This window comes from Leptonychotes weddellii, chromosome 10 (assembly GCF_054177405.1).
Source record: "Leptonychotes weddellii isolate Sample4059 chromosome 10, ASM5417740v2, whole genome shotgun sequence".
Taxonomy (NCBI): domain Eukaryota; kingdom Metazoa; phylum Chordata; class Mammalia; order Carnivora; family Phocidae; genus Leptonychotes; species Leptonychotes weddellii.
The window spans coordinates 92,749,926-92,773,077 of NC_138378.1; the positions used below are offsets into that span (position 1 = coordinate 92,749,926).

A 23,152-nucleotide genomic window follows, 5' to 3' on the forward strand; every position below is an offset into this window, starting at 1 on the left:
TACTGATGCAAATAACACACCCCAAAATAACATATGCAATTATTTTCCATCATTTACAATACAGTAGTTACAATGACACTCCAAACAGAAAAGCAAAGTAAAAAATCAAAACCCCAACTTCTATTTCATGTAATTAGACTTATACAGAAATTAGAAGGCTAAATAACAACTAGTTAATCACCTAATTTCACAGCTATCTTAAGTGGCAATCGTTATAGAGCAGCTTATCCATGATACATTCAAGATAAATGATACAATTTATTACTTGCCCATAAGCTAAAACACAGCCTGTTTAATACCTTTCCTTAAATTCCACCTCTACACTACAATATACTTGAGGTCAATGCAAAAATGTAGCTACCTTTTATATAGGAAATGGATGATTAAGTCTTCGGTGCTATAAAAGCAACTTCATTTGAACATAACCACCAACCACCAAAAAAGAAAGAAAGAAAGAAAATAAGGGAAAAACCCAAGACACACTTCCTAGGAAAGAAAAAGCATGTAATTTCTGTCCCTGATGGAATGTATTAAATAAGCAAACACCACCAACAAGCAAAACAAGTACTACAATGTAAAAATACTTAAAAAAAAAAAAAACCCTCACATGCATAAATGAACAATTGCACACAAAGAACTCACATCTTTTCAAGCTTCAATAGTAAATATTCTGCTACTATTTATTAAATACTGCATGGTTTGCCCAAGCTAAGATGAAACCACATCATGAATCAATGAGCATTTTGCGTTTTCTTTCATTACCTACTCAAAGTCATGCCTACTGCACCTCTAAACATTTTATTAAATCCAATTATACAGCAAACACTCCCAAAAGAATTTTGGTCATTCTTGAATCCTATATCTTTGTTCATTTCTTTTTAAGTTTTAATTGAGAAAAATACAGGAACAGAACAATGATAATGTCTTTCAAATACTAGTTTTTGCTGACACCATTGGAAGATATCTGGTCTCAAATACTTGGTTAAATCCGTTGGTTGTTTCATCCTAACTTGTGAAATGGCATGGCTTGGTAGAAAGAGATTTGGTGACTGTATTAGTCAGGGTTGCAGCAAGAAAGAGAAAGTATATTCTAATTAGGATAATCTGAGAAGGGCTTAAAAAGGGACTGTTTCCCAAGGCAAGGGCAGAATATAGGAAATCATAAATGAAGTGCAGTACCCCAGACCTGTTACCATAACTAGACCCACTAGCGTAAGGAATGTGACCATAACCTGGAAGGGAGAATTGTGTGGGATAGGCCAACTTCAGTGGAACCCTGAGCTCTGGTGAAGGGACCCAGCCAGCTCTTGGTGAACCTGCAGGGAAGGAGGCAAGAACATAATTTGCCCTCATTTGCCCTCATCTGCCCTCACTTCCTATTTTCTCTAGTATCTCTTTCTGGGCATCCCTATTGGCATATTGATGTGATCATACAGGTGAGCATTCTGGATGGGGTCAGGGTGGAAAAGAATGGAGAACAAATGGGTCTGGAAGACAAACAAAAATATTTGGCATAGGTCCAACAAAACTGGGTTCAAATTCTGGCTCCACTACTTATCAAGTCTTTGTCATTGAACAAGATGTAACTTCTTTAATACTAGGTTTTCTCTCCCTTGGGATTTCTGGGAGAATTAAATATAAATAGTGGAATGTGTGTTTATATCACATGACATGTACATGCTCAAAAAATGCTTATTGAATTTTAACTGAATGAATGAGTACCTGATTAATTAAAAAGGAAAGATTGGTGGGCGCCTGGGTGGCTCAGTTGGTTAAGCGACTGCCTTCGGCTCAGGTCATGATCCTGGAGTCCCGGGATCGAGTCCCGCATCGGGCTCCCTGCTCGGCAGGGAGTCTGCTTCTCTCTCTGAACCTCCCTCCTCTCATGCTCTCTATCTCATTCTCTCTCTCAAATAAAAAAAAAAAAAAAAAAAAGGAAAGATTGGTGAAAGCAGAGGCTAAGAAGTAGTTTCCCTTTACAATTTATGCACCATAAATACAATTTTTGATGTGTGTGCATCTGAATAATATATTCTATATACATAGGAAATATATTCTAGGCAATGTTCATAGGGAAATATGCATGAAAAAATAAATAATCATTACTGCTAATGTGTGACTATTGCGTTCTGGACAGTTAAAATTTAATGTTTACATGCCTTTGATGAGTCAAGGTATCTTTCCAATTTTCTCATTTTATGAACTACAGTACATAAAACTAAACATCTCTTAAAAACCCTAGAATTTTGGAACTGGAAGTGGCCCATGGAAAATCATCTGTTAAAGCTTTTTATTTTGCCGTTGAGAAGACTGAGGCTCAGAAATGTAAACTTATCCAAGGCTAATGAATGACCTTGGAAGTGGCAGAATTACAGCTCTGGCCTCTGTCTAAAAGCCATCTTCTTCTAGATTTTGATTAATAACATCCTAAAGAACAGAACTGACTAAAAGTTCCACACCTTATAAATCAGCATGAAGCTTGCCCAGAGGAAAGTATAAGCTTATGAATTCAATCACCATCTAGATTCTGAGAGAGTAAATTAAAGCATTAATGCTTTGCAATTTATAAAAGAACCTCTTGCCATAAGTGGCCATCATTATTATACTGCTCTCTGATGTGGATACAAACAGTCTTGAGGCTCTTGTAAATAAATTATAATATTCCCAGAAAACTTGAAATTAGGCTCTACATAGGGAGAAGTAGTAGATAAATGCACCCACTTGATATGAAGGATGACCGTAGTCCTCATAGAATTCAAGAAAAATAAACTAGCTTTCTGGGGCGCCTGGGTTGCTCAGTCGGTTAAGCTTCTGGTCCTGGGATTGAGCCCTGCGTTGGGCTCCCTGCTCAGTGGGGAGTCTGCTTCTCCCTCTCCCTTTGCTGCTCCCCCTGCTTGTGCGGTCTCTCTCTGTGTCAAATAAATAAAATCTTTTAAAAAAAGAAAAATAAACTAGCTTTCTGTATCAAAGTATAAAGAATCTCACTAGGTTTTTCTTAATGTGATAGGATCGTTTTCCTCAATATTTCACAGGAAATTGAGGGATCATGATTTAGGGATCGTGATTTAGAATATTATGTGAGGGGTTATTTATTCTTAGAAAAGGGAAAGTGAAAATTCTAAAGACAACAGAACATTGTCATATATTCTCAAGAAGAACGGATTTTTCTGGAAGACTTGTTACCTATCTTTCTCCTTAATGTCTCTTCTAAGAGGAATCACCATTAAGGCTGTAGAAGCATTCTGGGACTCCAAAGAGAAGGAAACATCATTTAGGAGACCAAGGCTAAAATAATGCTGGTCTCCCGTCATGCCATATGGAGGGGCCACGGAATAGCTCCTAAGATGCTCATTTCCTTATTAGGACAAACCCCAGTCCCAAATGCTTTTGGAAGAAAAGCCTTGTAACAAACGCTCTAGGGGATTAATCACAGCTTCAGACTTTTCAATTAAACTTCCCTTTTATTACCCCTCATTGATAGTCTTTGAAGTATGTTTCAATTAACATAAAATTTAGAGCCTGAAGATTTCTAAACTTCTGAGCTTCTAAAATACTATACACATTATCCAAATAATTCTTATGAACAAGTCAATAAATACAAATTATTGTTATTATTCACTAGCAAAAATGATAGTCTTAAGAGACATTGTGTAACATGGTGGTGAGGAAGTCAAGACTTTGTACTTGGAGGCTCTCTGTATCTCAGTTGCCTCAAGCATAAAATGGGAAAATAGCATGACCTACTTCATCTAGAGTTGTTACAATTCAATGAGGTAAATCATGAATGCACTTAGAATAGGGCCTGACACCCAGTATGGTCTATAAATGTTAGATAATGTTGTGGTTATTATTGTTATTACTATTAAGTTATTATTACTTATTTAGCCTGTATTATGTTGCTATATTCTTGTTCCTGTGTGATTTCATTTTTTTTTCTTTTCTGCTCAGTAATTTTCTTTCTTTTTTTAAATATTTTTTTATTAACATATAATGTATTATTTGTTTCAGGGGTACAGGTCTGTGATTTATCAGTCTTACACAATTCAGCGTTCACCATAGCACATATCCTCCCCAGTGTCCATCACCCAGCCACCCCATCCCTCCCACCCCCCTCCACTCCAGCAACCCTGTTTGTTTCCTGAGATTAAGAGTCTCTTATGGTTTGTCTCCCTCTCTGGTTTTGTCTTGTTTCATTTTTCCCTCTCCTTCCCTATGATCCTCTGTCTTGTTTCTCAAATTCCACATATCAGTGAGATCATATGATAATTGTCTTTCTCTGACTGACTTATTTTGCTTAGGATAATACCCTCTAGTTCCATCTACGTCTTTGCCAATGGCAAGATTTCATTTTTTTGATGGCTGCATAATATTCCATTGTATATGTACCACATCTTCTTTATCCATTCATCTGTTGATGGACATCTAGGCTCTTTCCATAGTTTGGCTATTGTGGACATTGCTGCTATAAACATTGGGGTGCAGGTGCCCCTTCGGATCACTACATTTGTATCTTTGGGGTAAATACCCAGTAGTGCAATTGCTGGGTTGTAGGGTAGCTCTATGTTCAACTTTCTGAGGAACCTCCATACCGTTTTCCAGAGTAGTTGCTCCAGCTTGCATTCCCACCAACAGTGTAGGAGGGTTCCCCTTTCTCCTCTTGTGCAATTTCTTAATCCTCACAGCGACTTTGAAACTTTTTGGTAGGTATCATTAGTTCCATTTCACAATGGAGGAGACCAAAGTTGAGAGAGCTTAGGAAACTTGGGTAAACATACAGAGTAAGAGGCAGATCTACAGTTCCAAAATAAGTCTGTCTGACCTCAAAACCTATGCCTATAACCACTGCACTGTATTTACTTCCAGTTGATCTTTCTATATTTGTGAAGAGTCTCTCCTAAATCCTTATCATCCTGCAAGACCATAGGATTGAATAGAATAGAGGCCTCTGCAATTCTTTGGTGGACTAAGTTCTGGCTGTGTGTTTTTTTTAAATTAAACATGACTTTTATTGTTTATTCTTTTTACAAAAGCAATATATGCCTTTTGCTGAAAAGTTAGAAATTGCTACTAATAAAAAGGAAGTAAAAATACATATTCTTTCCATCCAGAGATAACCGCAGTTAACTCTTTAGTTGTATATTCTTCTGTATTTGTGTTCTGAATTTCATCTATAGAGTGCAATTATTTGTTTTTCATTGGTTATAAAATGTTTGCAACTCACTAGCAACATTTCCATAGAAATAAATAAGGGTAAAGACTATTTTCTTTTCTATGATGAGTAAGATATTTTCTTTCCATTTAATCTTTGAGTGGCACAGAGCCTAGACTGTGGTTTACCAGTGGGGTTTAGCCCAATATTTTTATTGACCAAAGAATAAAATAAGGACACAAAAATGAAATGTAAGAATATTAGAAACTCTATAGAAAAGAAGAAAATCAAGGGTGGCTGGGAATTCTTTGCATTGTTGGCTTAGCTCTCAGCGTTATTCCATTTTTATAAGCTGGTGATAATGGACATAATCCATGCTCTTTCTCCAGCTCAAGTCGCTATCCTTGAATTCTTTGTGAAGTGTGGGATTTTTTTTTTTTTACCAAAAGAAAAAATGATAATAAAAAGGGTCCTCTAACCTCAAGACATTTACAATTCACTCCTTTGCCAGTGAATTGAAAGGTGGTAATACCAAATGATCAGTTTGTGCTACCTCAAATTTTAGGGCTTATGAAAAGGCTACATTGGTTACTGATGAATTCCACTCACGGATTTTAAAGACATTTTCCAGACTTTGCCCAGACATCTAGCACCATTTCTGTTGGAAAAACAATGAACAAACAAATAAAACAGAAGTTAAATCAAATTACCAATCAGTAGAGGAGATAGCACTTTTCCTTCTTATCTACTATGTTACTTCAGTTTTGAACTTCATAAAATTTTCAGTAAATCCTTGTCACGTCTGAGTGGGGTGCCTAAAATGAGAATCTAGGGTAGGGTGAAAAATGACAGAATTAGAGGACACAAAGGAAATAGACTTTTCAAGATACAGAGTGATATCTAAGAACACTAACTTCTCAGTGGCAAAGTTAATATTCTAGTATAACCTGGAACCGTTCTTCATGGAGTCAGAATAAAGAGCCCAAATTCAATGCCTTGGTGCAAATTCAGTTTAGTTTTTAAAATGATATGAAACATTTTTAATTCTATTAGTTTTGTGTTTTTTTAAAAAATCTATTAGATTTTAAAAGAAAAACCTAACAGTTTTAGAAAACTGTTAGTTAACTCCTAGTCACTTATCACAGATAATTGGATGCTCTTCTTTCTTAGGATCTTTAGTGCTTGCTCACGTCACAGTTTTTATACTTTTGATACTTTTATAAAAAGTATACTTTTCGTACTTTTAGATACACCTGCCAATGAAACAAAGAGTAATTTTTGCAGGAGATTTGATATTGATAGTTATCTGAATGATTATTTCTAGACCCCAGTTTAGTTTCATTATAATTGTACTGCATAGCCTGTAGAGATGAACAAAGCAGCTATTCTGCATAATAGGACCAATTTTCTCCATTATAGTATTAAGAAGGATTTTGACCTAGATACCCATATGTCTACACCTAGAACCTCAGTGTTAAAGTCCTTTAAAGTCACTGTGCCCCCTTAGTGCCTTTCCTAGTTTTACCAGTATTTATTAGAGGTATATTTAAAAAATTTAATTTGTATTTTGTATTCCAGGTCCCTGGTGTGGATGTAAGATGCATTTGCTATTTAAGTCATTTAGAAAACAATGGTAGCCACATTTGATGAACAGAAGAGACCTGAAATCTACTTTAATATTTTCTCAGCCTTACTCATCTGACAGAATATAACTGATTTGCATTGTTTTGAGGACTATTTTATGTCTGAGATCTTATGATTCAGTGCTCATACACAAAAGGTGCCTGTCCTGCATGTGTCAGGGCATCAACAAAGCCTGCTGCAGTATGGAAATCCTGTTTGGGTATATCAGTCATTGGCATGCTTTGTTGTTGTTGTCAGTTTTAAAAATAGTTTTGCAAAACAGACCTGCAAACTGGGACATAGAGAAAAAAGGATGGAGAGTAGAATAAATGACAGCGGAGAGAGACTTTCTTTTTTTCTCCTCTGCCAAGGCACAATTGTAGCCAATGTCCACTGGTATGGTGTGAACACAGCATTCTTGCCCATTTGCAACGTATGCTTTAAGTACAGCCCATAAAGTTCCCACACACATGGATACCTAGGTTCTGGTTGTCTGGTTGTCCACAATGATCAAATATGCTGTGAGCTTTCTGAAACATCCGAAGGATTGAGGTTCAACTTCCTTTATCCAACTCCTTAGACTCCCTGTTTCAAATGCTTTGGTTGGGGCTGAGGTGTTTCGATGATGTCATGTGTAATTGTGACAGCATCCTCAGACATAGTTTTCTCTGACTTTGGGTCAAAGCATAGTTACTGGATCTGAACATAGTTTGCCTATACCTGTTAAAAGACATTTTCATTGGTTATAAAATGTTTGCAACTCACTAGCAACATTTCCATAGAAATAAATAAGGGTATTTATTTGGGAAGAGTGAACAGTAGCTAAATATATATTACAGTATTAGTTTTACTATGAAGATCCTTACTTACAATATATTTAAAACCCTTCATTAAAGCAAATTGGTCATCCAGTGTATGGATACTCTCTTTAGAATTATTAATTTGGCATACTCTGACATTCAGTCAGGAAAAGAATGTCCTGGGAAGTCTGCCATATCCTGGTTTTGATCTTAGTTACTTCACATAATCTCTCTGAACAATGAGGACAATGAGTCCTACCCTATATCACTTTTTTTTGGATGTTTGTCATATTTGTGTTTACCCATCTTCTTTTGCTTAGTCTTTTTATATTTGGGGAAATCCTCAAGTTATGAGGATAGCCTTATTGTTATTAGAGGTCAGGACTGAAATTCCCACCAGCCTCCCTAGTACCATAGGATACACCTGCACTTCACCTGTCAAAGGTACCATGGGAGCCTGTATTTCAGTTATGAGCAATGGGAAGGAAGAGTTTGGTGCTTGATTCTATTTAGCTGATAGGGATGGCAGCTGAAGCATCTGGTTATTGGAGGAGATATTACTTATTAAAAGTATGTATAAATTATAAATTTTTAGGATAAAGGAAATATGGTAGCTTGCACTATAGTGTGAATGTTGAGTGGTTTTGATCCTTCCCTGGGACGGCAGTTAGTATTGGCACATTTGGAAACCTGATCTATGTTCACTTACATGATTTTATTCATTTCAAACAAGCCTCCTTTTAGCCTTTATCTTGTCAAAGGGAAAGTTACTAATCTTTAATCTGTACTTCTATATAAAGTATTCCATTCTTTGATGATTTTAGTCACAAATATTCTACATCCTGCTGGCTACCTTATGGAAGTAAACACCAGAAGCCTTCTGTTATTTGAGATGTTAAAGATAGTAAGTGTTTACATATACTAGATGCAAGCTAGGAACTGTAATTCTGCTTGGAAAAAAATTGCAAAGGTAAAAGTTTGAAAGAAAGTTAAGCTTTCTTCTTTATGATCAGATCAAATAATCTTTAAAGTAAGGCATTTAACCAAGATCTATGTAGGATGGCTCATTACTTTTGCATGTTTCCATAATGAAATGAGAGCATCAAGGAAGAGAGAATCATAATACATTCCAACTGAATGACTTGGTGGTTTCATGGTTGAGATCACCAGGGAGCATCTAGTTAGAATTTCATCCAAATGCACTTCTGTTAAATTGTACAGAAGGGCCCTTGGAACAAAAATTATTATGTAAGGAATGGTCATTTCACAGATGAATCAGCATTCCTTTCTCTCCTCCTACTTTGTCAGCTTTGTTACTTGATCAACATGGAACAACCCAGGAGAAATAAACTTGATTTCTCAGTGATGATCTCAAGGGCATTTTTGCTTCTTGTTGGTCTGTCCAGGTAGATGTAAACAATAATGGTTCACACATAAAGACCTTGTTTTTTAGTTGCTGCACATTTTACACATATACACATAATTACCTCTTAATTAGCCCTAAGGGAGAGAGATGAGTTTAAGGCTTTGTTTGGCATAAAATAATTTTTTTCAGTAAAATAATACAGCTATTTTATCTACTGCTTATATATTACATAGATTAGAGACGTTACTCATCAATTTGGAATTTAAAAAACGTCTACAAGGAAATAGAGTAAAACACCAACTGACTAGTGCAAACTTTTCCACACATACACGAAATGCCTCTATAAAGGTGAATGAAATTGATAGTGTTCAGGTTATGGCCCTTCTGGTTATAATTTAGCTTATTTGAATGAACATTTATTGAATATCTATTATATGTCAGGCCCAGTGCTGGTACAATAATGAATGATGCATGGTGCCTGCCCATAAAGTCCTTACAGTCTTGTGTCTCAGAGACTCAGATGGGTCACACCACAAGGATTGCTGAGTGCAAAAAAATCCATAATGAAAATTACTTTGATTAAAAATTTGCTTTAATGAAGGGTTTTAAATATATTTTAAGTAAGGATCTTCATAGTAAAACAAATACTGTAATATATATTTAGCTACTGTTCACTGTTCCCAAATGGCCCAAATTATATAAGGTGCTATTCAGAGAGGCCATACAATAAAGTAAAAAAGCCACAGAGTCAACTGTGTTTAACAGAATTCAATGCTATCCTTTCTTTTGAACACAAATTTAACAATTTATCGTAATACCAACCTACAGTAATTAATTTACAATATCTCACTGGAGCCTCACAACTCTGTGAAGTAGAGTTTATTAATTAGAGTTTTAGTTGCAAACAACAAATTTCTTTGGATGGCTTACCAAAACCACAGACCACAGATATATAAAAAAGTATGAAAATCTTTGAGGGGGCTGAGGATCATGCTCAAGGCTATGCATCTAGAAACAACACTCAACACCTCCCTACAGAACTCTCATATTGAAGAGAATGCTTTTGTGCTGTCCCAATAAGTATGACGTGCTAGGAGCTCAGGTTTACTGCCAGGATCATGGCCAGTGACACCCATTCAACTTTTGTGTCAGGAATTCAACCTTGCAACCAAATTCCCTGGTGTGTTTTACAATCGGCGGTAGCACGTAATTGTAATCATACAAGTGTAATCCTATTGCCATTCTTCCTTTTGGCTCATCCGCTTGCTTCACGTTCTGCATTTCTGACAGCTCTGGGTTCTCCAATCAGTACTCATCACCCCCAAATCATGAGCTTTCCCAGGAGAAGGGGGGATGTGATTGGATATTGGGGAATGGGCTGGCCATTTTGGAGGTCCTTAACTTTCAGGGAGAGAGTGGTCCTGAGTAAAGAGCTAGGGAGGGCCAGAAGCAGTATGAAGATACTCAGCCTTTTGGAGAGCAGGGTCTGAGGGCTGTTGGGTAAGAGGAACAGAAAGGGAGATGCGAGTACTCAAAAGAAAAAATGTTTTTAAGACACCTGTTGTGGTGAACATCTACACAGCACTAACAATCACCTCATGCCCCATTTAATATCATTAAATCAAATAGTTCTTCTTGAGTGAAAATTAATATTTTTATGTCTTTAGAGATTGTATTTTGCGTTTTTAAAAACAGAAATGACAAAAAAAATTAAGAACCGTAAGTAATTTGTGGCCAAGAATCAGATTTAAAACAGGCAGTTCCTGCTGATTACAGCTTCATTGATTCCATTTGGCCAAAGGGTTTTCTTAATTGCTCATCTATATTTGCTCATTTATTTGAGGGTTTCCTCCTAGGTCAAGATGCTAAACAGTGATTTAGGCAGTTAAAAAAAAAGAGAGAGAGAGAGAGAGAGAGAGAGACATCTTCCACAGTGGAGAGCAAACTCCCTTTCCACTTGATCTGCTCCTCTTACCCTTGGCCAAAGCAAGTGATCATGAGCCTGGCCCCACAGCTTTCATATCCTCTGCCCAGAAGACTCATGCGACTCCTTTTTCCCTTTAAAGATCACATTGATATTATTTAGAAAATAAAGACAAAGGAAAATAAGAACAAAGGATCAACGTAAGAGACTTTTAAACTCTTAAAACTGCAGCCCTCATTGAAAAGATTTCAAATATATCTGTGTTTCAATGATTATTTTTCAAAAGAATGGTATCAGTGAAATGATTCTGAATTCTTCTGCATAAGATATTGACCAAGAGGAAAAAAACACGTGACTTTGCCAGAAGCATGCAAAAAACAAAACAAAAAAACCCAAAAACCAAAAACAAAACCCTTAAAAATTCTAAGAAGACAAGAAAAATATCAAATGTGTTTGTAGTGAACGGATTTTTAGATAAAATTTATGTTAGAAGTGTGTTTGCATGCTTATATAATCATTTGGAAATTTGTACTTACATGTGTATAGTTATGGTATTTGAGAAATAACTCTATTAACTGACACTAATTTAAAGGTTCCTTTTCTATCTTTGACTTAATAACATATTTTGGTCATAATTACAATTTATGTGTATGGTTGTTGTTGGTCATGGAAGCAATCCCCCGATTATAACGTTGTTCATATGAAGAAATATAGTCCAATTATTGACAACTTAGTTTATGACAACTTCTAGGAGAATACTGTGATGAGAATTAGAAGTAGAATATTTGTGTAATTCTCTTATAGCCTCCAGCAAGGATGCCAGGCACCTAACAGGTGCCAGGTTCAATAAATATTCCAAAGTATATTAAGTGAAAAAAACAAGTTTCTGAGCAGCATGTGTAGAATATTTACATTCATGCAAAGTGGAGGAGGATAGATAAATACATATTGTATTTGATGTTTTTAAGTATAAATTTGTTTTGGAAGGACAAACACAATAATGACAGTTACCCTGTTTGAAATGGAGGGAAGGAGGGGGACATGAAGGACAGAGGACCAGGCTGGGAGGGATGCTGTCACTGTGGACATTTTCATATTTTGTGTGATTTTTGAACTTTGTGACTATATTATTTATTCAAGATTAATTAAAATAAAATAAAAGCAATTAGATTTTTTTATATTTAAAAATTAATTATTACTATTGTGAAATCTTTCTTATAAGCAACATAGCTACAAGTTTCTTGTTTTTGACACTCCTTCTCTTTATTCTTGTTCTTTTTACTTAAGGCATTCTAAATAACCAGAGTACAACATCTGGGACATAAATTATAAATAAATTTTCTGTAATTACTTTTTGGTCAGCACTTCACTTGAAAACTATAAATTTTTTTGGACTATGCATATATCTAATTTTACAGTCTTTAAATTTGATGGCTTTTTCAGAAATTTGGCATGGTCCACAGAGGAAAAGAAAAAAATATGTTGAAAAGATTAAGAACTAAATAAAAGTGAATAACCAGTACATGGGCCTCAAATATAGACCTCAAATGTAGACATTTTACTATAAATGTCAGCTTTCTGGGAAACTCCGGGTTGCTGGTTGGGAGACAGAGAAGGTATATATCTATGAAAATCATGATGACTTCTTAGCGCCCATATTGAAAACCACTGAACAGTATGGTCTAAAAGTCCCTTCCAGCCCTTCCAGTCAGTCATTCCATTGTAAGAGAGATCTAGAGAAGCAAGAAAACAGAATCGAAGATGAGTCCTTCTAGAGCAAGTTGAAATAACTTGGAGTTGATTGGTATAACTGCACCATATCAGCACATACCTTTGACCAGCTTAGTTTAAATAAGAAAAATGATATTAAATGTAACAAGGGATAGCTTGTGGTAACAGAAGGAAGAAACTCTTGGATGATAAAAATGTTAATTAACTAGACAAATCTTCAATCCTGGGAATCTTTAAAAACAAAATCAAAAGTTCTTTAGGTGATTTAGACATTTTCTGGATACAGTGCTCTTTTTGAGTCTTGAGTAAATGTCTCTGTAGATTGTTTAAGAATTGTCATCTGGTAAAGTAATTGCTTTTTTTCTTTCTTTATTTTTTGGGGGGGAGGGGCAGAGGGAGAGGGAGAGAGAGAATCTTAAGCAGGCTCCATGCCCAGAGTGGAGGCTCTATCTCACAACCTGAGATCATGACCTGAACTAAAATCAAGAGTTGGACACTTAATATGCTGGGCCACCCAGGTGTCCCAATAATTGTTTTCTTTATTACGTAAACAACTCAATATCTAGGCAAAATTACTTGTTTAACAGTTTCATATTTTCAAGCTGTATGCCCTACTGGTATACTTTTTTGTAGATAATTTACTTAAAGCATTAGCTGTTTTAACCAGTAGAGTCATTTTGGGTAGTTATAGGAATGATTTATTAACTTTGGTATTTAATGCAAATAAGAAAGTGTTTACAGAATTAAAATTGACATTTAAATTTGCATTATGTTTCTTAATTTGTGTTATAATCTCTCTACTTTTTCACAATATTGTATTGTAAAATATATATTTGCCCCAGTATCTTTTATTGTCCCTAACATATTGCCAATATTTAGGCTAAAAATTAATCTGTAATCAACCTTAACATTCTCAAGTTCTTCCAAGAGGGCACAATGTACAAACTAAAACACACAATCTTTTTTTTTTTTTTAATTTTTTTCTTTTTTTGTAAGTAATGTCTACTCCCAGTGTGGGGCTCAGACTTCCTGATTCTAACATCAAGAGTCACATGCTCTACCGACTGAGCCAACCAGGTGCCCCTAAAACACACATTCTTAGCTAATAATGTCTTTAGCATAAAATGGTTTGAAAGTGCAGATTGGCCAGAAATTGATTTTAGGCTTAGGAAAAATTTTTATTTCCACTAATACATTGGTGTTAGAATTGTATTCTATTTTAAACTATTCTGGAGATATTGAATATTAACACAATTTAAGTATTGGGAATCTATTGCATCAGTGTACTGACCCACATTTTGAAGCCTCAATATAGTTTCAAAGACCTCAATAATATATTATTCTGTTGTACTATTCTTTTGAATTCTTAATTATAAGATAATAAATGTTCTTAATGTAAATTAATGATCAGAAATTCCTAAGCAGGAGGGAATATTGAGTGATTGTAACATCAAGTCATCCCAGACAATCACACAGTCTAAGTTTTAAGTCCATAAGGAGATGCCATAACTTTAGACATTTGTTTCACTGTTTATCAGTTTTCACTCTGAACTGTATTCTATATACCTAAATCTCTTAGGCTCCATTTCAGGATTAGATTTCATGTTTAGTGAAGTAAGGGAAGAGAATGGGTCATCTGCATTATTTCCCCAACTTTTTATTTTGAGAAACTGTATAACTTAAGAAAATAAACACCTATATATCCCTCATTCAACTGTAAACGTTTCCACCTTTGCTTTCTTTCTCTCTGTGCTCCCCTAATCCATCTCTCCCTCTTTATCTTTTTTTTTTATTATGGTATGTTAATCACCATACATTACATCATTAGTTTTTGTTGTAGTCTTGCATGCTTCATTGTTTGCCTATAACACCCAGTGCTCCATGCAGAACGTGCCCTCTTTAATACCCATCACCAGGCTAACCCATCCCCCCACCCCCCTCCCCTCTAGAACCCTCAGTTTGTTTCTCAGAGTCCATACTCTCTCATGGTTTGTCTCCCCCTCCGATTTCCTCTCCCTCTTTATCTTATTCTAAGTTTCAGTCATCATGACACTTTACCATTAACTACTTCAGCTTGTAAATCCTAAGAACAAGGACATTCTCTTGCTTAACTACAAAGCTAATCTCACACCTATAATGTTAATTCAATAATATTATCTAGTGTACTGTCCATATTCAATGGAGGAAATGTTTTTTAAGAATCCAAGATCTAGTCAAAGTTCTTCCATTACATTTGGTTGTTATGTGACTTTAGTCTCTTAATCTGGAACATTCTGCTTGCTTTTCTCTTGTTTGTTTTTAATGACATTGATTTTTTTCTTGAAGAGCATTGGCCTATCATTTTGTAGAATGTCCGATATTCTGAAATTAAAAAATTTTTTCCTCAAAAAAATTTTTTTTCCCTTCACAATTAGGATCTGGCTAAATGTTTCTGGCAAGATATGACACAAATAATGTTGGCATTTCTTATTTTTAAAAAATATTTTTAATTTATTTGTCTGAGACACAGAGAGAGAGAGCAAGCATGAGTGGGGGGTAGGGGCAGAGGGAGAGGGAGAAGCAGACCTCCTGATGAGCAAGGAGCCTGACATGGGGCTCTATCCAGGACACTGGGATCATGACCTGAGCCAAAGGAAGACGCTTAACCAACTGAGCCACCCAGGCGTCCTGTTGGTATTTCTTATTGCATCAATTGATATAAGGTTTTCCCACAGCTGGTGATGTTAATTTTTACATTTGATTAAGATTTTTAATGTGAGAGCTCTCCATTATAAAATGTAGTTTCCTCTTTGCATATAATATGTAATTAGTAGGGTGATAGCAGAGACTGTGAATTTTGATGGTTTTGGCATCCAATAATGATCCTCATCTGGGTCAGCTATTACATTGATGATAGAAATGGTGTTTTTCTGATTTAGTCCTTCTATCTCCTTTTATCAGCTATATTTCTGTGTGTGCATCATTATTATAGTTGAAATTAAGGATAAAAATCAGCCTTTTTTATTTGTTGGGAATAATCTGTGCGGGTTGTCAGCTTAGTGGGATGGCTTAGTTGGTCTGTACATGCTGCTAAGGAAGCCAAGGCCATGGCTACAGTGTTCATATGGGCCAATTACCCAGGCTCTGTTTCAAGGCCAGGGTATAATTTTCCTCTGCCAAATCAAGAATGTGTGCCAATGGCCACCTGGGAAACATAACATGCAATAAGGCTAGAGCTTTACAATTCAGTCTAATTAAAAATACAGGCTCAATTAATGGTGGATTATCTTTTTATATGAAAGATGGCAATTAGTACTATAAAAAGCCTATTTTTCCCAATTCATTTCTTTAGGCCTATTTTACAAATATTTAAAGATTTTTGTGAGTTGCTTTTCTATTCTCTGCAGAAATTAACCAGCTTCCCTAAATAATACTTCTACTGAAAGCAATTAAAAATGATGTAAATATTTTTACAGTTAAAAATGAGGTAAATGATGTAAAATATATTCTAAAAAAGATATTTGAAGATTAAAAAACCCAAGAAACAGGAGCCTACTATACGAAATCTGTTCTCATGAAACCTTCAAAATCTAAAGACCATTTTTTAAGACAATGCAAAAACAATCACAAAACAAAAGAAAAAAACCTGTTGAACAGTCCAGATAAACATTGCCTGATTAAAATAATGATGGTAGTGTCTAATAGTACATAAATTGGGAAAGGAGGAGATAATCAATACTAATCTGTTTTAAAGTTCAGGGATGGTTTAATGTTAGACTTTGTTAAGTTAGCAAGCCTGGTAAAATGTTAAAGGTAATCGTTAAGTGAATAGAAAGAGTATAAATTTCAAATCAATATATGGGGAAAAAGTACATTAATGAAAAAGATGAAGCAAAAACTTAATGAAAAAAATAGGAAAACTGGAAAAAAAGAGATAAGTGAGACAAACAGAAAAAAGAAATAGTCTAGAAATCATTTCAACTATGTCAATAATTATAATAAATGTAAATGAACTTAACTCACCAGTTGAATGACAGAGATTGCAAATTGATAAATCATTTAGATAAATGTCATTTACAAAAGATGCATCTAAAGTGTAAGGACACATAACAGTTGAAAGTGAAAGGGTAGAGAAAGGTTTATTAGGAAATTCCTAATGAGGGAAACCTAGTGTACTATATTAATATCAGAAAAAAAAAAAGATTTTAAGGCAAAAAGCCTAATGCATATAGAAAGTCACAACACAATGAGAAAAATTTGATTTCATTAGGAAAATATAACAATTCTAAATGTGTGCAACTATTAAAATAGTCTCAAAATATATGTGAACTGACAAACTTGCCACCATCATAGTGAGAGATTCCATACCTCTACCTATCATTGGTAGTAAAACCTGACAAAAAAATTAAGCAAACTTGTCACAGGATTACAACAGGTGCAAACTTGATTTAATGGACATATATGAGTGCAGAGGATCATAGGGGAAGTGGGGGAAAACTGGATGGGAAGAAATCCAGAGAGGGAGACAAGCCATGAGAGACTCTTGGCTCCGGGAAACAAACTGAGGGTTGTGGAAAGGGAGGTGGGTGGGGGGATGGGGTAACTGGGTGATGGGCATTAAGGAGAGCACATGATGTGATGAGCACTGGGTGTTATATGCAACTAATGAATCATTGAACACTACATCAAAAACTAATGATGTACTATATGTTGGCTAATTGAATTTAAATTAAAAAAATAATGGACATATATGGAATTCTGTGTCAAACATTAGAGAATATACATTCTTCTCAAGCTTTTATAAAATGGGTCATTTATAAAATTGATTACATTGGGCAATGAAGCAAGTTTCCATTAAATTTCAAAGTTGTTGTTCTGGCCAAAACCTCTGACCACAATGCAGTTAAGTCAGAACTTAAAAACAGAAAGAGAAATAATTTTCTTAATATTTGGAAATTAAAATAATTTTCTAAAGTACTCAAAAATCAAGGAAAAATTCATAATGAATATTAAAAATAAGTGCTAAGAACTGAAAGAAAATAAAAATACTACATGTAAAACTCGTGGGAGGCAATAAAAGTAATGTTTTGAGAAAATGTTTTAGCTTTAAGTTCTTATATTAGAGAAAATAATGAGCTAAGTATACTAAACTTAAGACATTAACAAAAGAAGAACAATATTAATCTAAAAAAAGTAGGAGGAAGGAAATAACAGACAAGAGCAAAAAAAAAATAATGAAACAGAAAACCAAGACACAATAGAAATAAAGAATAAAATTGAAAACAAGAAAAATATTTGGCAAAATCAAAGAAGGTAAAAAAAAAAGGCACAGATAAATAGCATATTAAAATATTTTAAAAATAAATTAAAGGAATAAGGATTAGAAAGGAGGAAATAATAGTAATTGTACATTGATTAAAATTTCCAGTTAAAAAGAAAATATTTCAGATTATATAAAAACATCTAGGATACAGGCTGTTTACAAGATAAACACCTGAAATGTAAGGGTATGAAAAGTTGGAAGTAAAAGATTGAAAAAATGATCTAGGAGGCTAATACTACAGAATGCTAAAGAAGCTATATTAATATCACACCAAATAAACTTTAAAACATAAAGTTCAAATAATGTGCTACTAGAGACATAAAAAATTACTACTTAACAATGAGTTTCAAATCCCTAGGAAGTTATAATAGTTCAAAACTTCTACGAATTTAGTGACAAGGCCACACACACACACACACACACACACACACATACCCAAAGACTACAAGTAAAATTTGTCAAATTTACCATCATAGTGGAATATTTTAACACATATCTCACAGTAATTGGCAGAGTATGTTGATAAAATCACTTTGGAAAACTATTTGAAATTATCTTATACATTTAAATACTTGTGCTAATCTCAAACCCCCGAACTTTTAAGTAACCCAAAATTCCAACTGAACTGAAAATTGGTGTATTTATACAGTAGAACAAAATGCAAGACTGAGAATTAATGAATTGTAGTTCTATGGGTCAACCTGCATGAATCAGACTTTTGAAGCAAATAGGTAATTTTCAGAAGAATTTTGTCATTTGAATGAAGTTCAAATAATGCAAAACTAAATACTGCATTCTTGAGTTACAGCCATATGTGATAAAACCACAAAAAGAAGTATGGGATTAATAAACACAAAATTATTGAAAGCAAGGTTGTGGAGCACACAGTGGAGGGGAGATCATGTGGGAGCACACAGGAGCATCAAAATCACAGTGTTTTATCTTTTGAGCTAGGATCAGGTGGCAGCATGAGTATTCATTATAAATTCTGCATATGTTATATAAGCATCCTTTTGTACTTATTCAGTAATTGCTATAATCTATATAATATGATGTAAAATAAATACGATTGAACAAAGAGAAGTAGGACTTTCAGAATTCCCATATGACTTTGCCTGGAGAGGATCTGGGAAGTCATGGAATAAAAAAATCAGATATGTTAATCAGATAATGTCTCTTTTTCCATATATATTACAGACACAGAAAATGTTAAAAAAAAGAGTTTAAATATCTCTGGGCTTTTGCATTTTCTCTATGTTCTTAATGTTCTTTTTGTTTGCAGTAAAAATTAGACCTGTCATTATGGGTTTATCAATACCGAATAGTACGTGTTGATAACTTATTTTTTCCTTTCCTAAGCTCATATTTCTTATTTCTCGTGTCATCCCAGTCTTTGTAATTATGACCCCTTACATGCTTAAATAGTCAACCATTAACTCCTCCTAACTTGAGGGAGTAGGGTGGGATTATTCGGCCTATGTATGTTCTGGGGCTGGGGAAAAACTCTTTTACTTGTGGCAATACTTCAGGCCCCAGAAAAGATGAAAGTTGTATCCACTAAGAGTCCAAGCAGTGAGTCTCAACTGGATAGTTGATAGAAAGGATTTGGTGGGAAACTAGGCCTGAGGTATGGAGTCAAAAAAGTGGGTGATCGGGTGCCTGGGTGGCTCAGTCGTTAGGCATCTCCCTTTGGCCCCGGGTCGTGATCCCGGGGTCCTGGGATTGAGCCCCGCATCGGGCTCCCTGCTTGGCGGGAAGCCTGCTTCTCCCTCTCCCACTCCCCCTGCTTGTGTTCCCTCTCTCTCTGTGTCTCTCTCTGTCAAATAAAGGAATAAAATCTTAAAAAAAAAAAAAAGTGGGTGATGATAAGAGTGTGTGTAAGGGTAAGGGACCTTGGAGGAACTGAGGTGCTAGGAAAGCTCAGAGTAAGAGGTAGTAAAACAGGGAAGGGGGAACTAACTTGGATACATTTGGGGAACAAAAGGCAAAAGTGATAGGTTTTTATGAACTCCCTGTGCTGTTTGGTTTCATCATACAGGAGTCAGAAGGGGATGCTCTATCTTCCTGCTTCATCTTTTAAAATATTGTTTTTGCTTTAGATTATTCCATCAAAGTCACTAGTTTCTTTTATTTACTGACTTACATACACATAATATTTCACTTCTAGTTCTTAATAGAAAATTGAGCTTCATCAATAAAAGTGTCACTATTGCAGAGGGTGGTCAGTGGTATGTAAATGGATAATTTTGGTAGACTGCAAATAAAATCCTAATCATCGATCATCCTGCAAAGAGGGCAAAAATAAATTTAGTTTCAAAGGAGCATTTTAATCATAAAGCAGTGAGTAAAGGTTGCATATGAATTAAAGAACCATGACATTAGTTTGATTATTTTTGGATTTCCTGATAGCTATCATTTCAGCTCTAGTATCTATATCTTTAATGTTTTCTAATCACATGCGTATTAATTCCCAGATCTCAAGTCAAAGAAAGGTATTAAAAAACAGGTCACCTTTTAAAATGAGTAAATAAAATAGAGTATGTGTACTTGCCCAACTCAGAGATATGGAGAACTACTTTGGCCACATTCTTTTGCAAAAAAAGTCGGGGATTACCTGCTAGGATCTAAGAATTTTTGGTTAAATGATTAACATCACAGAGTTTAAAGATTCCTAAAAATACATGTCTCATTCAAACAATTACTAAGTATCATTTAGGTTAACAGAAAAATAAGTTACATCTGTTTTCTTCATTTCACACTTATAGTCGAATTCCCATTGGATCAATAAGTCTAATGGCAATATTCTGACCAAATCAGAGTATGGCATGACAACTATGAAGGAAATTAATCTCTGCTGTCTAAAAATGCTTTAGGCAAGAATCTACTGCCTTGCCTTTGCTCTGCAACTCTTCTGGCCCTGATCTTACATTAGGAGACATTTAGTACTATAAATAAAAATGGAAAAAAGTGTGTTACAGCAAGAAAATGGAAAACCACCCATCATGAGATCTTCATCTTCATGGCCGTTTGCATCCTTGTCAACATCAGGAGTCAGCTCCCATTTGAAGTCCATGGAGGCTTGGTTAGCTCTCAAACGATGTAAACACAGATTATGATAAAGTTTGAGAACTTTAAAAATTGCTTAGTGTGCACATTTTCCTTAATGAAGCCCAATTTAAGAAAGCAAACAATAACAAAACAAGCACACCAAATTTTGAAACTGCTGTGTAATAGTGAGATATATGAGGCTTATCCAGGACTCACGTTAATTTAACTAGACACTGAAGTGGATTCTGAGTAAATCAGAATTTTAAAGGACAATGACCATGTAATCGATCTCATAAATATAATAGGGTTATATTTACTTTGCCTCCTCACAGAGGTCATTGTCACCCAATACTAATGGGATAAACCTTATGTTCTATAGACCCTTAATAACGAACCTCTACTTGCACGTGGAAGGAAAAAGACTGAGGTCTCCCAGGTTCCTATTACAGCCTATTCTCCTATTCTGTTCTATTTTGAACATGTTCTATCCATCTGTCCTCGACAGATTCGAAGAATAATGCCTTTTGTTTGTTTTAGAAGTGAGCTGGTTGACAAAATTAATGCCTCATTATCAATTGCTGGAGGAGGTCCTCGAGGGGAATGTGCTGTCAATTTGCCTGGATGTGAGAGGGTTACTACTGCAAGTTTGTGTAAACTGAGGCTCAGTGTGGCCGAGGTGAAGCTGGCAAGTGGTGCGCAGAGTGTAGGCCGGAGGCGGGTGCATGAATAAGAGGCTAGAAGGGAAGGCAATGGCTAGGCAGAAGGATTTTGAGCCTTGGTATGGGATCAACAGTTTGTTGCGTATGCGTAGGCGCTGAGACCCCACCCTGCTCCGCGGCTCCACCCCCGCCCCTGACCCCGCCCCCTCCTCAGGCACCCTGGGCTTAGACCCAAAGGAAGTGGAAACACGCGGCCAGGCCTGCTGCCCGCCTCTCGGGATACTGCTTCTGGCACCCGCAAGCGGCTCCGGCTTTTCTGGCCTGGCGGGGACCTCCAGCACCATCACCACTTAAATGGTGACACCTGCTGTCCTTGTCTCTTAAAAAGGAGACACTTCGCAACTTTTTATCAAGGTGTCTGCGCAAGACCCCTCAGGTCTTTAGGAGGGGAACGTGGAGCGGCAAGCCGGGGCTTCAGGGTTGATGACCGCCTGCTCACAGGACACGGGGACTTTCGAGGAAGTGGTTGTGCACTTATCCACGAGGAGGCGTGAACATTGCTGGACACTGCTCAGAAACTCCTGTACAAAGACGTGATGCTGGAGATCTTTAGGAACCTGGCCTCAGTAGGATCTCCTCTCTTAAAGCCTAAACTTGCTCACCCCGGAGGAGCAGGAGGATCTGAGGACCCAGGAGAGATTTCTCCAGGACATCTGTGCAGACCAGAAGTCTCAACTTAGAACCAAACAGACCACTGCAAAGCAGAATGAAATTTGGGAAAAGCCATCTATGGTCAGGAAAAGTGGCAGACTTTCCTTGGGGGAGAATTCCTTTGAGTGCAATGAAAGTGAGAAAGCCTTCAATTACCACATACCCCTTAATCAGCAGGCATCTACTGAACCTGGAGAGAAACACTATGCATATAATCTGTGTTGAAAAGCCAGCTGAAGCCATTCTAACCATATTATGCCCAAGAGAAATTACACAGGAGAGAAATGCAGTGAATGTAAAGAAGGTGGGAAAGTGGGCGCCTGGGTGGCTCAGTCGTTAAGCGTCTGCCTTCAGCTCGGGTCATGATCCCAGAGTCCTGGGATTGAGCGCCGCATCAGGCTCCCTGCTCAGCGGGAAGCCTGCTTCTCCCTCTCCTACTCTCCCTGCTTGTGTTTCCTCTCTCGCCGTGTCTCTCTCTGTCAAATAAATAAAATCTTTAAAAAAAAAAAAAAAGGTGGGAAAGTGTTTAGTAATCCTTCATCCCTTAGGATCCCCGTGCTGAGCTCATGCTGGTGAGAAACCCTACAAAATTTTATTTATTTGTTTTTACCTGGCTGGGGCAAGCCCTAAAGGCCTTTTAAAAAAATACTAAGAGATCAGTCAGGGCAGGGTTGGGGAAAAGGCCTAGCAGTGGCCCCTGTCCCCAAGTCAAAGTCTCCGAAGGCCACCTGCTCTGTGATGACAGGCCAGGTGTCCTAGGGTGGGCTTAGGGTGGGAGCCTTCCCCATGAACTGGTCGAAGTTGCTGATGTTGGTACCGTCCGACAGAGTGGGAAGAGC

The 23,152-nt window shown here is 36.2% G+C and overlaps 1 long non-coding RNA gene across 1 annotated transcript in view; it reads left to right on the top strand.

Annotated features, from left to right (window-relative positions):
• Positions 1–23,152, top strand: part of LOC145723715 (uncharacterized) — a 481,013-nt gene that overhangs the window by 32,671 nt on the left and 425,190 nt on the right. The window lies entirely within an intron of this gene.